Source organism: Castor canadensis, chromosome 4 (genome assembly GCF_047511655.1).
Source record: "Castor canadensis chromosome 4, mCasCan1.hap1v2, whole genome shotgun sequence".
In the NCBI taxonomy this organism is placed as follows: domain Eukaryota; kingdom Metazoa; phylum Chordata; class Mammalia; order Rodentia; family Castoridae; genus Castor; species Castor canadensis.
This window is the reverse complement of record NC_133389.1, coordinates 142,348,816-142,362,761: the sequence shown is the minus strand read 5'-3', so window position 1 is coordinate 142,362,761 and position 13,946 is coordinate 142,348,816. Positions and strand designations below refer to the sequence as shown.

Genomic DNA, 13,946 nt, shown 5'->3' with positions numbered 1-13,946 from the left:
AGCCTCGTGCACATGGTAGGCATTCAGTGAGATACAAAGGGAAAACAAGTATGCAAATTACAATTGACAACTGAGCCATACAACAATGCCCCTTCTCACAGCTGCTATCAGTCGGTTCAGTCACAGACAACCAGAAGACAAAATAACGAAGGCGGCTTGAAGCCACTTTGATCCATTTCTTCAAAAACATAACATCAACAAAGGACAGGAAACAGAATTGAGCCACTTGGCTCCCAATGAGATCACTAATGCTTTTAAGAATGACATGAAAAAACACACTTAAGTAAGAAAATGGGGCCAACCGGCAAGATTTCATGGACAAAGTAACTCTCAACCAATCCTGGTGGTAAAACAAAGACAAAAAAGAGGACCAGTCTATAGGATGTGGTTTAGTACCTAATACAAGTGAGTCAAGTGCTGTAAAAAAACTGGAATTTCCTTCCCAGATCTTTGAAAATAGCACCAAATGTCATTTCTCCAAGAGGGGTTAGATTAAATTTCCATTCAATTCAGTTCAACTAGCATGTACAGCATTGCGTCCTGTTACCTTGCTAGCAATGTGAGAAATGCCGAGGATACAGTTAACAATCAAGGTACCTCCCTTCTCCCCGCTACCATCACCCCCCGCTCCAGGAGCCCAGAATCTGTAAGAAGAATAGAGGAAACAGTCAACTCTTGCAATTTCAAATGACCTCTTCAATCATTTGAAGCAATATATGTTCACTGTAGAAAATGTAGATGAGCAAAAAGAATAAAAACCAAACTTAAGGCCCTCCCATATGTTTAACTAAATTCTTTTGAATTTATTGGAATTCTTTTGAAACCTGATTTTATAACCAATAAATTGGCCATTTTTTTTTATGTAAACTTTGTTTATCAGTTCAAGGTAGAAATGTGAAACAGATGGGTAGGAGCTGTGAAATAGATGGGTAATAGCTGTAAAACTGTAGAGCTGTACCCATGATGTCCCCACCACTTTTTCTGTAGTACTGAGGTTTGAACTCAGGACTTCACACTTAGGAGGCAGGCATTCTACCGCTTGAGCCACACTTCCAGCATAAATGTTAGTTTTCCTTCTTTTCCCAAAGTAGGCATTGTACATTAGCCTTTTCCTTGGGGGAGGGGCAGTACTGGAATTTGAACTCAAAGCTTCAAGCTTCTTAGGTAAGTACTCTACCACTGAGTCACACATCCAGGCCCACACATACTTTTAAATTCAGCCAAATAACACAATCATGTGCCTCTTTATTTTTACCTTCTTCCTCCTCCTAAACTACCAACTCATATCACCAACCTGCTACCAGTCCACTCTACCACTTGTCTCAAGTCCAAAGTCTGATTTGGTTTTTTTTTTACTATCTCACACTAAAATACTAAAGAAAAAAAAAAAACTATCATTCCTCCTAAATCCCAGTCACAACTGACCCAGGTTCTCATCCGTGGCTTCTCCCTCTCTTACTCCTCCCCACTTATCAACCTGCCTCACTAATTACACCATCCTTTCACTCATGTTCATCCCTTCCCTCCAACAGCCTGCTAAATGGTCTCTCTGCCTGGGTCTTGCCACCACAGCTCCTGGCAGCCTTTTTCTTTCCTGCTCCAGGCACTACACAACCCAAGTCACCTTTTAAAATCACAATCTGACAAGTTACACCCTGCTTCAAATACTTCAATAACTCTCCAGTGCCTTTAAGCCAATATTCAAAAAAAGAAAAAAGAAAAAATTAAACATAGAGTCACCATATAATGACCAAGCAATTCCGCTTCTGAGTATACACCCAAAAGAAGTGAAAGCACAGACTCTCCTTCTACATCCATGCTCATAACAGCACTGCTCATAATAGCCAAAAGGTGGAAGTAATTAGGTGTTCATAGATGAATGAATGGATAAACAAAATGTAGTGGATACATACGACAGAATGGCAGCCTTAAAGAGGATGAAAATCCTGACTCATGCTACAACATGAATAAACCTTGAAGACATCTGGCTAAGGGAAATAAGCCAGTCATAAAAGGGCAATTATTGTATGATTCCACTTGCCTGACATACCCAGAATAGTCAAACCCATGAACACAGAAAGTAGAATGATGGTTACCAGGGGCTGGGGAAGAGGGTAGGAAGGAACTGCTATTTAATGGGCTTGGAGTTGTAGTTTGGGAAGGTGGAAAAGCTCTGAGATGGATATAACATGGGTGCACTTAACGCCCAACTGTATACTTAAAAAGGTTAAAACGCTCATTTATGTATTTTTACCACAATAAAAAGAAAAATTCCTTAGCAAAGAACCCATGACCCACAACCTCACTTTTGATTCCTCTGCAGTCTATTGTCTCCCTGGCAAAGTCCCTCTACACTAAGCCAAAAACTTGCACCATCCACAAATATGTCAGAGCACCTTCAAGCAGGCCACAACTAACTGGACTGTGAGGGGTACATGGACCTGACCAATGTCAGCTTCCACGACTCAAGCTCAGTACACAGAGACTACAGTCAGGTGCCTATGACCACTAGACAGAACATTTACAGAGATCCAGGAAACAGTGTATCATTGGGGGAACCTTGCCAGGCTCCCACAGAGGAAGCCTGTCTGAATTAAAGAACGATACACAATGACCAATAACGTGTGATAGACAAAAATCCTGCTTCAGAAGATAAGGGTGGCTCTAGCTATAGGCCCTCAGAGGTTCAGCTGGGCTTCTTATCTTAAATAAATTCCCCGATTTAAACCACTATGAGAAGCCATTCCTCACAGGCAGAAAGCTCCAAGCAAGCCACCTGTCATGGAACCCAGTGCTTGCCTTGCCCCCCCACCCCCAGCCCCAGATTCCTGTATTGAAGCCCTATCCCCCCGATTTTGTGGTACTTGGATGGGAGGCCTTGGAAAGGTAATTGGGTCTCGATGAGGTCATAGGGAGGGGCATAATGGATTAATATCCTTATTAGAAAAGGAAGAAGGACCAGAGCTCTCATGTGCTAGCTCCCCACCATGTGAAGAGTCATTGAGAAGGCAGGGGATTTCGAGCCAGGAACCAAATCTGCCAGTACCATGATCTTGGACTTCATGGCCTCCAGAACTGCGACAAATGTCTGTTGTTTAAGCCACTCCGTCTATGGAATTTGTCATAGTAAACCAGACACACTACTACATCAACATATCTCCTCTACCACTGTTGGCACAGTGGGCTTCACCGACCCTCCCCTGGAGAAAGCAGGCTCAAGTTCACAACATGCAAAGGTCCTGCTGACTGGCCGGACCTAGGTTCTGGTGCATGGAGTTAATGAATAAATGTACATTAATGAGGCATAGCCCATTCTTCTGCCCTGGACTATTACTATCATCTCCACCTTCTCACCCAGATCACAACCAGAGAATCTCAGAAAATACACAAGAACATCTCTATGGTGGACTCAAGTTAGAACCAAAAGACAAAGACTTTTCTAACCTAACGGGCAAGTGGACTAGAAACTGGATTTTTTGGAATAGTTCTGAAAGAACAAAGGGCTAATGGGACACACAGAACCATGTGGGTGCTGTGCAGGTTGCTCAGAGCATGTGAGAAAGTGGGCTGACATGCATTTATGAAAAGATTCAGAAGGTGCTGATTTTCATTCCTGTCAACCACTCTTGCCAAGAGAAATTTATATAAGGTGTGTCTACCCATGGCATTTACTTCACAAATTATAGTTATCTGACTTTCTGATCCTTGTTTCCATTGTTAAAGCCACTACCTATGGGGGATTTCCCCACCTCCACTCTTTTTCTAAAGCTTTCTGCTAAGAATATTTAATGGATTGCTACTAGGAGGGCTTTGTTAGAATCCTGGATTAGAGAAATAGGCACAATTGAGCAATTTCCATAGAATATCTTGTCTTGTGTTCAAACTCTGAATAAGACAAATGACATTAAAGCAACAGGTCATGAGAAATAAATAAATTTGAACAAGAAATAAAAACAAACCTGTCTCCAACCTGAAATACCTGTGACTGGGAGAAGCAATTACTTTGACATTGCCTTGGCATGGAAAGACTGGCTCTTTGTTGGTGGCCAAAAAAAGCTTAACAAGTGAGAGCTGATGTACCCTCAATCCCCAGCCCAGGCCACTTATATAGGATCTGAAAAACAACAGATTTGTATCATGATTGGGAGACTTGGGGGGATTAACTGTGGAAAGTGAAAACGACAAACATATTATCTAGGCTAATTAGGATTTTTGAGTTCAAAAAATAACCCTAGGAACTGCTATAACAACATTGAAAGTTTCAGATTACCAGCTACCAGCCCTCTCCTGACATATGAGCAAAATTTCCAACAAATCTCTAAGTCATGAGATTCTCATTTATAATTTAAAAAAACAAGCAGTCCTGGTGCTAGCAGAGTGGCTTAAGTGGTAGAGCACCTGCCTAACAAGTGCAAGGCCCTGAGTTCAAACCCCAGTACCACAAAAAAAAAAAAACAGGAGAAAAAGCAAGCAGTCCCTAAAGTAGGACTCAGGATCCCAGGCAAAAATCTTGTAACAAAGAAAGCATTAGATCCTGGAAGTATCACACATCTAGCTCCAAGAGCCAGGGCAAAGATGGAGTCCTCCTAACATGGTTTGAGAACGGTCTTTCACTTGTTGTATTATACATGTACTCTTCAGTCTAACTCCTAAATTATCAAACTCATCACAGCACTGCAGAGTTTCTTAAAAAGCTTCACTTCTACATTACAGAAGTCTGTAGCAGTAGTTATCACAGAGGAAATTTTAATCTAGAATATGATATAGCACGGACTTTGCCAGCAAAGACCTAGGCTGGAATCCAAGGGAATTCATCTCTGGAATTCAGATTTCTGATTCACAAATTCAGGGATGACAACATCCACTCCTCACGATCGTTACAGAGACTGACTAGGAAAGAACACTCACTTCCTTCCCAGTTCCTGTTTCTTCTTCTGACACAAAGAACTCACCTACCCTCTGTCTTCTGAGATGTGTTCAGATAACTAACTTGGAGAGTTGCCTCATTTTCAGGAGACCTTCCATGGGGCTCAACACCCTGAGGCAATGGGGCAGCATCACTGTCCCCACAGTCATTTCCCAGATGAGCTCTGCAGAGTCACAGCAGGAATGGCTGCCAAAGGGCAGAGAGGCACATCTCATGACTCGATGAGAAAGCCATGTGCAGCTCACCCTTGACTCCTAGCCCACAGAGACACCCCTCACCTGCCACAACCCCACAGGATCCAGAAGGCACAGCAAGCAGCCCTGGCTTTAGAAAGGACCTAGAATCATGCTATACAACTCACAGTGAATGTTGTGACAACCAGTGAGCTAATGTCTGAAGGGCTAGAGTCCCTGTGGGCCAAGGTAGCCAAAAACTATAAACCACTGTTCTATCCAGAAACACAAACTCAGCTGCACAAGGAAATGTGCTAATTATAACCCACAAACTTCTCAATTTGTTCCTGAAGGCAGATAAAAAAAAATAAAAATCTAAGCGTGTCTAGATTGGCAAATCTGAGCCCCTGGACCCCCAAGGTGAATGTAAAACTGCTCAAATACAACCAGCACACCCCACAGCTCTGATTGCTACTGGTGGGAACACAAATGCCAAGATCATCAAGTGAGTATTGAATTGAGTACAGCCACTAGGGGAAACAAACTTCCCTTCTAGATGAATTGACTTATTAATCAGAGGGTCCCAATCCCATTTCATTCCATATGCTTCTATCTCCACCAAAATCCTCCAGTTCCTTGCTTAGCCCTTTCCCTCTGCCTACACTCCTTGTGGATTTGAACCCAGGATCTCATGCAGGCCAGGGAAGCACTCTACCACTAAGCTACATCCCCATCCTTCGGTTCACTTCATACTTGATCAGATTATCCAATCACTCAACATATGCCTCATTAGAATTAACGGCGCCATGATTTGCACTGGTAGGCACTCACATTGGGCTTCCTTTATCAGTCAGTTAGAGGTCGGGAATGCTACTCCAGATTAGACTTGAGAACTGTTCTTTGGCCAAACAAAGACACATAAAACAGCCTGGGATACTCTAGGGCATAACTACTTCTTTGAAAAACATGGGCCTTCTCATGGTTCCGGCCCTTTTCAGTGACAAGGGAGAGAAATGTATCATGTTGAGAGCACTCTTCCCGTTCCAGTTAAGGAAGCAAGTGATCCCTCAGGGGACCAGCAGCCTGGTATTCTGCAACAGTCCAGAGATCACAGTGACTACCACAGTGGGTCAGAAAACACTAGGAAGATCCAAGTTGCAGACTCAGCTCAGCAGTTAGAGCACGGTGAGGCCTTGGGCACACTGCCACCTCCAAGCCTCAGTTTCCCCACAATATTAGGATAGAGTACCCAATATCCTGTCCCAGTTTCCATCTGTGTTGACTCAACAGAAAGGCTCAATTCTGGAAAGACTGAATTCTTCCTTTCTGGGTTCTAAAGAATGTTAAAAACCAAGAAATCAGCAAATGCCAATCCACAAAAATCTTTCTCAATGACATTTTCTCAGAGGCAAAGAGAAGAAGCTCTGTTTATTCTGAATTCACCACATACACACACACACAAAGTATTAAAGATCTAACATACACAGCATGTAAAAAGATGCACAGAATCAACGGGATTGTCACAAGTAAACCCATCAAGGCATAGTGAATGTTTTTGCTGTGTGTTTACAACAACATACATCATTAGCTGAAAAATACCACTGGCTATTAAAAAAAATCACCTAGTTATGATAGTGAAAGACTACAAATTAAGAAACTTTAAAGAAGAAAAATATGCATCCCTCAACAGAGCAGGTGGAGCCATGACTAAGAAAGGTTTTTTAGGATAAAAACCTTTCAATAAAAACTTAAAACTTCAGAAGCTCCCTCAAGCAGCTATCTACTAAAATAAGGTCTAATAAACTATGTAAACAAAGGGAGAGATGTTTAGACATTTACATTAGGATTTCATGAATGTTTATTAGTTGAGAAGTGATCAAACAAAAATAGCTAACATGTTCCCAAAATGACCCTCATAATACAAATTCAGAAGGGAAAACTACTTTATAATTTGAAAGGAATTTTTAAAGAAAATAGCTAAAATGCTGCAGTGGGCTATTTTACCTAAGTGATTAAAATCAACATCACATTAGGATTTTTGAAGTTTTTTCTATGTTAATTTCTAGCTTGCATTTTTTGGGTTTTTTTGTTTTGTTTTGTTTTTGCGGTACTGGGGCTTGAACTCAGGACTTACACCTTGAGCCACTCCACCAGACCTTTTTTGTGAAAGGTTGTTTCAAGATAGGGTCTCCCGAACTATTTGCCCGGGCTGGCTTCAAACGGTAATCCTCTTGATCTCTGCCTCCTGAGTAGCTAAGATTACAGGCATGAGCCACGGGCGCCAGGCAGGATTTTTTTTTTTTTTATGTTGGACACGTTACATAGTTTAAAAGCAAAGATATCATAATTCTTACGTATCTCTAAATGCATTCTGTAGGTTTATGAAGAACTAAGAGATATACAACAAATCAAATATGCCATATCTGATCACTTTAGGTCATATTTACTAAAATTTACATTTATAAATGTTAACTAAATTTGAATATCACTTTGCTAATTTTCTTAAATTCTACAGATTACAGCAGCTACTTTATATATATTATATATGTTGCATATATAAGCAACACACATACAAGTGCTCACCCACACTTTTCCTTGAATACACTTTTAAAATCAATCAACTCACCATGCAAAGACCGATACACCTATTTTTCCCACAGGAAGTTTTGATAAGAAATAAAATATTCAGCAACAAAGTACATTATAAAATCTTGACTAAGAAAAGTTTATTTCCTTCCACAAGTAGTTTGTCAAAAAAGGGTTTTCAAAATACATCATTAGATTATAAATTGCCTAATTAAAAGGCATAAAAATTTTAAATTTACAGTTCTACTCTTAAGAATGTTTCTCAATAGGTATGTAAGTAGGTAGGTGGGTGGATAGGAAGGGAGGTAAGTAGATGGGTGGGTAGATACAGGTAGGCAGCTGGGTAGGTAGGTGGGTAGGTAAGTAGGTAGGTGGGCAGGTAGGTAGATAGGTAGGGAGAAAAACTAGAGTTCTTTTTTCCATGACATAAATATTAGCTCCCAAGTTCAGAAACTAAAACTGCTTACCTCCTTTGCTTCTCCATTGTTTCCCACTGATTTAACCAGCACTTTAGCACTCAGTTCATATGAAAGGGAGAGACAAACATTCGTTGTGACAGCAAGAACACACTAAGTACAACAAATATTTTGCACACAGATAAGAAGGATAAAGTAGGTCAGTCCTCTGGGGCTAGGCAGAAGTGGCCTGGACTTCCACCCAGGCTGTACTGTCTGATTAACCATGCTGTACTCTGCTACCCACAACCAGAATGCACAAAGCACAGGAGAAGAGGGAGACACAGATCTACTGCTTCCCCGGCAACTGCAATCTAGTTGGGACAAGAAAACACTTAAGAGCAATATAAGCAACAAGGAGGTGCCCACACAGGGCAGCTGGTTCACCTGAAAATGAGAATTATAAAGACTAACATTTATGTTAGAGTAATTATTGTAGCACATGAGGATCAGAGAAGGATGGCTGGAGAGATGAAACTTGACCTTGATGTTGAAAGATAAGTTGGATATGATCAAGTAGAAAGAACCTCCAAAGCACTAAGTATAAAATATATTCAAGCCCATCAAAGAGGTTCATGTCTATAATCCTAGTTATTAGGGAAGCAGAGATCTGGAGGATTATAGTTCAAAGACAGCTTGGCCAAAAAGTTGGCAAGATCCCATCTCAACCAATAAGGCAGGGACCTGTCACCCCAGCTATGCAGGAGGATCACAGCCCTGGGCAAAAAGTAACATCCCATCCGAAAAATAAATAAGGCAAAAAAAGGGTTGAGGGTCTGGCTCAAGTGGTAGAGTGCTTGCCCTAGCAAGCGCAGGGTCCCTGAGCTCAAACCTCAGTACTAAAAGGGGGTAGGGGGCTAATAGCTACTTGTTCAGGAAATAGTGACTAGGCAGTACAGTACAGCAGTATAGAATCTGGTGGGCACTGAAGCTATACTGAAAGGTAACATCTACAGTATCTATGCTGCACTCATAACTGATGGCCATGAACTCACTACAACAAAGAAACAAGTGAACTGAAACTCTAGTGACAGTCTGATGCAAAGTAAAACTTAGGACAGCTATTAAGCACAGATGCTGAGTCACCAAAACATCTCTGAACAGAGACAGACCATGTTAATCAACTTTCTGTTACTGTAACAAAACACTTGCGATAACCAACTTAAGAGAAGGAAAGGTTTATTTTGGCTCAGGGTTTCAGAGAATTAACTTCCTGTTGCTTTGGGCACATGGTGGCACAGTACATCATGGCAGGAACTCATGGTAAAGACCTGCTTGCTCATGGTAACCAGGAAACAAAAGACAGAAGAGGGACTGGAGTTCCAACATCTCCTTCAAGGGCACATCCCCACTAACCTAACTTGCTTCCACTAGCCCCCACCTCATGAAGGTTCCACTACCTCCCACCAGTGCCACAGCCTGATGACCAAGCCTTTGGGGGACATTTAATATCTAAGCTACACCACAGTCAATAAAAAATTTAAAGGAGATTTATCTGAATCTGTTGAATGTTCTGGGACAGGGACTAGACACAGGAGAAGGACTACTCCATGTAGTTGTTCAGATTGTGCACTGCACAAAAGTAGGGGGGAAATGGAGACTGAGTACAAAAAAGGCACTGATACGAGCCACCAGCTGGGAATCCAGTTGGGGCACAAATCTAGTAGTTCAGGAAAAGAATTAGGGTGGTGCTAATGGAAATGAAACAAGAAAAGAGCAAGAGAGACAGGAGGGCTTATGACTAAAGTAGAGAGCTTCTTATCCAAATGCACAAGGACTGATGGTTCAGCTGGTTGATTAAAAAAAAAAAAGCTAAGTTTGGAAACCATAAAAAAGATATGCACCCAAACATATTATTCTAAGTGAAGCCCTATAAACATACATTTGCAATCTTGTGCTGTTGTGCCAAAGCCTTTTCTTTGTTGTATGTCCACTGATTATAATACTTTGTGGTCTCCTTTCACAAACCATCCTCAAGGCAGTATCCTCCAGGCCCAACCCTTTTAAAGAAGGCTGTAAAGACACATGGGAAGCAATGTGTGGCAGCTGCACTACCCTTCACAAATACCCAACAGCCCTCTCTATGGCTAAATGACACATCTCTTTCTTGAATTCAGGCAAATAGCCAATGATGCTCCGCCATAGGGATCACCAGTGTTGCAGAGGGAGCTGCTCCATCAGACTGTGTCCTGGAGTGAAGGTAAGGACAACATGCAGCACGGCCACCACCTGATCCACAATGGAAACACGTGTGAACGGGCGTTACCTGGATGAGCTACTAAGCCTCTCAGGTTTTACATAATCACAACTTAACCCACCAATTCTGCATGATGGACAATATCAGTGAAAAATGCTTTTATTCTATGGTCCCCCAAATCCTTTCCTTATCTCAGCTGCTGCTAAATTGGCTGCCATCACCTTCATTCTTACTATGTGGTTTCCAAAATATTCAAATGGATTTTTACAGAAATAACAGTTCTCTTTTTTAAGCCACATATTCAAAGTTATGTTAAGTGATAACAGGCACGAATGGCACGCAGAGGATGGGAATCAACACAGCAAGCCTGGGTCAACTTATATCTCAACTGGTGAAACAGGAACTCCAGAGCACACCAGCAGTCACTCTAATTCTGAGTATATGAATGTTCTGGGCATTAGATGATACACTTTATAGAGCAAAAGAGAACACCAAGTACTGCAGCAAGTATGGAAGACGACAAAAGCTTGCACTGCCTTCTAAAGCCATGGATCTACACGATTACAATGAGGAAAGACTATCGTGTTACCAGTTAAGAATGTGATTGGCTTTTCAAACCATATCCAACCACCACACGCATTCTGTTCCCAAACGTATAGTCCTAAGTACTAAAGTCATTTAAACACAAAAATAACACTTCAAACCCATAGCCAGCACAGAATCAAGAGAACAAAGTCACATGTCACTTCACAAAGAATAAACACGTGTTACTATTAAAAACTAAATTTGAGTAAAACGTAAATCTTTAAAATTGTCAATGGAGATAAACATTCTTCTCACACTGCAGAATTTCATACCCTATAAAGGAGCCAAAAGTCCCTATAAAAGAGTCAAAACACCCAGAAAAATCTGGGTGTTCCTATTGTAAGTAGCCAAATAATCCATTCACGATTTATATACTTTTAGAAATATGATTTTTGGTCTCTTCCATAGAAAGAACTTCCATGTAGAAATAACACTCACACATGTTCATTTAGTTTAGTGGAAATAGATGAAGACGGCCAAGGCCCAAACCTTACAGAACAAGGACACTAAAGGACCAGAAGGACATGCAGAACACAAGCTACCAATGCCCAGGAACAGAGTGTGACTGAGACAAACAGATGGTCAGCAGTGTGGAGGACAGGTGAGCAGGGGTCAAGGAGGGAGACAAGTGGGTCACAGGACTTAAACGCCAAAGGTCATGACCTGAATTGTGTCTGTCCCCTGAAGTTCCTAAGTTGAAGCTCTCACTCCCAGTACCTCAAAATCTAATACATTTGGAGTCAAGATCTTTAATCCTTAACCTAAAGTTAAAATGGGATGACTAGAGTGGACCCAGAGATTAGGACACATACACAACAGATCAAAGGAAAGCCACATGAGGACACAGTAAGAAGGGAGGTAGCCACGTGCAAGTCAAAGAGGCCTCAGAAGACACCAAACCTGCTGGTACCTTGATTTTAGACTCCAGCCCCGATTGTGAAAAAATAAATTCCTGCTGTTTACGCCACTCAGTCTGTGGCATTTAGTTACAGCCGCAGTAATCAACTGACACACCAGCCTACACAGCCCTCTAGCAACTGCCAATCTGTCTCTTCATCCACAGATAAGGTTTCTGACAGTCTGCCTTGACAGCTGCCACCCTAACTAGTCTCCCATCACTCAGTGCATGCCACTGAAGTCATCTCAAATCAAGTGTCACCACCTGCCCAGTGCACCACCTCCCTGAACCTCTCCCCTGCCTGGCTTCCATATGGCCATTTCTGCCTAGTTGTTCACTTCCCACTCCTGACTACTTCTTATTTTCCTTAACAGCTTCTCCTTCCTCTACTTCTCCCACAACAGTGTTCTCTGGAGTTCTAACCTCCACCTTCTCTCCTCACCCCACCTTCTAAGTGACCCTCCCAACATCAATAGCTTCAACCACACACAGATGCCCATGACACCTTTATCTGGAGGCCACACCCTGCCCTCTCCTTGAGCTCCAGGCCATGCAATTCGATGATTTGCTGAAATTTCCTCATCACCTGGATGCCCCCTATCTCAAACTGAATCCCTCACCTATAGCCCTGTCTGTGCCAACCACTCCCATCATCATTCAAGTCAGCAACTTGGGCACTATACCTCACGCCGACTCACCCTGCGCCCTCAATCCACTCAAGCCACCCACCCGTGATTAAAGAGATGTATATTAAAGTCTTCACAATAATCCTTGACCCAATCTTCTCATTCTCCATATCTATGGGCAGAAGATCATTCAAAATGTGGAAAAAGTTGTATGTACCAAAAGGGTTATCCACAGGATCATTTACAACAGCAAAGTGGCAGAAGCAACCCAAATGCCCAATGACATAGGGACATTACAGAAAATTATGGTAGTCGGTGGAATAATAAACAAATATAAAATGTATTCACAATACATTTTTATTTTATTTTATTCACAATAGCCAAATTATGGAAAAAGCCAAGATGCCCCAGCACAGACGAATGGATTAAGAAAATGTGGTATCTATACACAATGGAATTCTATGCAGCCATGAAGAAGAATGAAATGTTATCATTCGCTGGTAAATGGATGGAATTGGAGAACATCATTCTGAGTGAGGTTAGCCTGGCCCAAAAGACCAAAAATCGTATGTTCTCCCTCCTATGTGGACATTAGATCAAGGGCAAACACAACAAGGGGATTGGACTATAAGCACATGATAAAAGCGAGAGCACACAAGGGAGGGGTGAGGATAGGTAAGACACCTAAAAAACTAGCTAGCATTTGTTGCCCTTAATGCAGAGAAACTAAAGCAGATACCTTAAAGCAACTGAGGCCAATAGGAAAAGGGGACCAGGAACTAGAGAAAAGGTTAGATCAAAAAGAATTAACCTAGAAGGTAACACCCATGCACAGGAAATCAATGTGAGTCAATGCCCTGTATAGCTATCCTTATCTCAACCAGCAAAACCCCTTGTTCCTTCCTATTATTGCTTATACTCTCTCTACAACAAAATTAGAGATAAGGGCAAAATAGTTTCTGCTGGGTATTGAGTGGGGGGAGCGGGAGGGGGTGGAGTGGGTGGTAAGGGAGGGGGTGGGGGCAGGGGGGAGAAATGAACCAAGCCTTGTATGCACATATGAATAATTAAAGAATAATGAAAAAAAAAAAAAAGAAAATTATGGTAGTCAGTGGAATAATAAACAAATATAAAATGTATTTCAGAAACGATGTAGCATTCCCAACACAAAGAAATGATAAGTGTTTAAAATAATGAATCTCTTCATGGCATACTGCATACAAATATCACATGCATTGAAATATCACACTCTACCCCATAAATACAGACAAATATACATCAATTACTAATATATTTTTTAAAAACTATACAATATAGAAAATGTCTTCTATGGCTGGTGGAGTGGCTTAAGTGGTAGAGCACCTGCCTAGCAACTGTGAGGCCCAGAGTTCAAACCCCATTACCACCAAAAAAAGAAAATGTCTTCTCTGATTACAATCATATTTTAAGACGCACACATAAAAAGCTTAGGCAGGATTATGTGGAAATGCCTACAGTTG

At 41.5% G+C, this 13,946-nt stretch overlaps 1 protein-coding gene across 8 annotated transcripts in view; it reads right to left on the bottom strand.

Moving 5' to 3' along the window:
* The window catches only part of Myo1b (myosin IB), a 162,149-nt gene that overhangs the window by 134,266 nt on the left and 13,937 nt on the right, over window positions 1–13,946 (bottom strand). For 4 of the 8 annotated variants that reach the window (XM_074071295.1, XM_074071300.1, XM_074071298.1 and 1 more), the window contains exon 1: window positions 8,154–8,273. The exons of 3 other annotated variants lie outside the window; for them this stretch is intronic. The gene's annotated coding sequence lies outside the window, so the exon portion shown is untranslated. Of the gene's footprint in view, window positions 1–8,153; window positions 8,274–13,946 lie in introns of those variants that run through there. One more of the 8 variants, XM_074071296.1, reaches the window with a different exon arrangement.